The sequence below is a fragment of the Scyliorhinus torazame genome, unplaced genomic scaffold (genome assembly GCF_047496885.1).
Source record: "Scyliorhinus torazame isolate Kashiwa2021f unplaced genomic scaffold, sScyTor2.1 scaffold_1187, whole genome shotgun sequence".
Taxonomy (NCBI): domain Eukaryota; kingdom Metazoa; phylum Chordata; class Chondrichthyes; order Carcharhiniformes; family Scyliorhinidae; genus Scyliorhinus; species Scyliorhinus torazame.
In genome coordinates this window covers 46,457-49,519 of record NW_027308914.1, presented here as the reverse complement: position 1 = coordinate 49,519, position 3,063 = coordinate 46,457, and the positions used below count along the sequence as shown (strand labels likewise).

At 51.4% G+C, this 3,063-nt stretch overlaps 1 non-coding gene across 1 annotated transcript; it reads left to right on the top strand.

Moving 5' to 3' along the window:
- The first annotated feature begins 2,879 nt into the window (after positions 1 to 2,879).
- On the top strand, positions 2,880 to 3,063 carry LOC140407118 (U2 spliceosomal RNA). The gene has a single exon (XR_011939461.1). It is a non-coding gene; the product is annotated as a U2 spliceosomal RNA (small nuclear RNA).

The window sequence follows — 3,063 nt, the reverse complement described above, 5'->3', positions numbered from 1 at the left end:
AGGGATTACAAAGGTTGGAGAACCGTGAAACCCCTCTTTGAGGCCCCACATCTCTGGTGGGAAGCAATCAAGGGGAATATCAAGAGGTTTTTCATCCTCAAGGGCGTTCAAAAGGTGAGAGAGAGACGAGGGGTCATGTCCAGGCTCCAGAAAAGTATGCAAAATTTGCTCCAGCTGCAGTCGATGGGGGTGGATGTCAAGGAGGATCTCCAAGAGGTGAAGAGCCAGCAAGCCTCGCTCTACACCTCGGAGGCCTCCAAGGTTATCTTCCGTTCCAGAGTCCGCTCCGTGGAGCAGGACGAAAAGTGCTCACGCTTCTTCTTCCAAAAGGTGCACAGAGACACCTCTGTGATCAGCAGCCTGAAGGAAGAAGATGGCTCTGAAAAGTCATCGCAGTCTGACATCCTGAGGATCAGCCAATCCTTTTATGCCGGACTGTATGACCTGAAGCCAACAGATAGCACTGTTTCCCAGACCTTCCTGTCGACTATCACGGAGGTCATAGGCGACAGCGAGCTGGAAAACCTGGACAAACCACTAACTCTGGACGAGCTGACAAAGGCCGCCAAGTCCTTCGAGACGAGTAAAACTCCCGGAAGCGACGGCTTACCGGTTGAGTTGTATTCGGCTCTGTGGGACTGGATGGGCCCAGACCTGCTGGAAGTGTACGAGAGTATGCTTCTGGTAGGCAGCATGTCAGAGTCCATGAGGAAAGGCATCATCACCCTCATCTACAAGCAGAAGGGGGAAAGGGAAGAAATTCGAAATTGGCGACCCATTTCACTGTTGAATGTGGACTACAAAATTCTAGCAAAGGTCATCGCCAATCGGGTCAGGTCTGCTCTGGAGTCGGTGATCCACCCTGACCAGACCTGTGCTGTACCCGGCAGGAAGATCTCTGATAGCCTCGCGCTACTCAGGGATACGATCGCCTACGTGCAGGACAGGGGGGTGGACACTTGCCTCATCAGCCTTGACCAGGAGAAGGCTTTTGACAGAATATCACACACCTACATGATGGATGTGCTCTCCAAAATGGGGTTTGGGGAGGGAATTCGCAATTGGATCAAACTGCTCTACACAAACATCTATAGCGCAGTCTCAATCAATGGGTGGGAATCAGAAAAGTTCCAGATCAGATCTGGAGTCAGGCAGGGCTGCCCTCTCTCCTCTGCCCTTTTTGTGTGCTGCATAGAACCTTTTGCCGAGTCCATCAGGAGGGATCCGGGTATAAGAGGAGTGACGATCCCAGGCAGTGGAGGCATGCAAGTCAAGGCCTCCCTGTACATGGACGACGTTGCCGTCTTCTGCTCGGATCCTGCGTCTGTACGCAGGCTCTTGACCACCTGCGACCAGTTTGAACTGGCCTCTGGAGCCAAGGTAAACCGGGGCAAGAGCGAGGCCATGTTCTTTGGGAACTGGGCCGACCGGTCCTTTGTCCCCTTCACTGTCAGGTCAGATTACCTGAAGGTGCTGGGGATATGGTTCGGAGCTGCTGGGGCGTGCACCAAAAACTGGGAGGAACGCATAGGAAAGGTAAGACAGAAACTGGGCTGGTGGGAGCAACGCTCCCTCTCCATTGCGGGCAAAACCCTGGTCATCAGGTGTGAGGTACTCTCGGTGCTACTGTACGTGGCGCAGGTCTGGCCCATAACCCGACCCTACGCCACAGCAGTCACCCGGGCCATCTTCAAATTTATCTGGCGATCCAAGATGGACCGTGTCCGAAGGGACACCATGTACAAACCTCTGGAGAAGGGAGGGCGGAACGTACCCAACGCCTCCCTCATCCTGTTGGCCACCTTTGTGTCCTGCTGCATCAAGCTGTGCGTGGACCCCCAGTATGCAAACACCAAGTGTCACTACATACTGAGGTTCTACCTGTCCCCGGTGTTGCGAAGGATGGGCCTGGCCTCATTGCCACGGAACGCTCCAAGTAGTTGGACCGTACCGTACCACCTGTCCTTTGTGGAAAAGTTTTTGAAGGAAAACACCTTTGACCACAAGGCAATGAAGCAGTGGTCAGCACGTAATGTCCTCGAGGCCCTCAGGGAAAAAGAGACCGTGGAGGACGTTGGATGGTTCCCTGAGCAGACTGCCAGAGTCATCTGGCAGAACGCCTCATCACCAGAACTTTCAAACAAGCACCAAGACCTAGCTTGGCTGGTGGTGAGAAGGGCCCTCCCTGTCAGATTCTTCATGCACACCCGAAGGCTCTGCACCAATGCACGCTGCCCTCGGAGTGGCTGTGGCGGAAATGAGACGGTCACACACCTCCTTGTGGAATGTGCCTTTGCAAAGAAGGTCTGGAGAGAGATGCAGTGGTATTTGTCAAGGTTTATCCCAAACAGATCTGTGACACAGGACTCTGTGCTCTACGGACTGTTTCCAGGGACACACACCGAGACAAATATCAACTGCTGCTGGAAGGTCATCAACTCGGTAAAAGACGCTCTTTGGTCTGCCCGAAACTCGCTGATCTTCCAGTGCAAAGAATTGTCCTCGACCGAGTGTTGCAGACTGGCACATTCCAAGGTCCAGGACTACGTGCTGAGGGACGCACTCAAGCTTGGGGCAGCTGCCGCCAAGGCGCAATGGGGAAAGACCACTGTGTAAAGTCTTTCCAGCAAATGTACACCGAGGGGAGCGTAACAGTGTAAAGCCCCTCGGTCTGGGCAACCAACACTCCAATGTACAAAAACAAACATGACAATGTAAATATTTAAGAAGGAATTGTAATGTAAAGAGTGATATGTGTACGACAATATCAAAATTGAATGAAAGAAAGTCAAGGCAACATGTAACCCTGCCGGAAATGTACAGTCAAGACAATTTGAAATGTTTCTGTAATGCTCATGATAAATTTTTATGAATAAAGTATATTTTTTTGAAAAAAAAAAAAAAAAAAAATCTGTTCTTATCAGTTTAATATCTGATACGTCCCTTATCTGGGGACCATATATTAAATTGATTTTTGGAGCAGGGAGATGGAATAGGGGCTTGCTCCGTCCACTCCACGCATCGACCTGGTATTGCAGTATCTCCAGGAACGGTGCACACCAC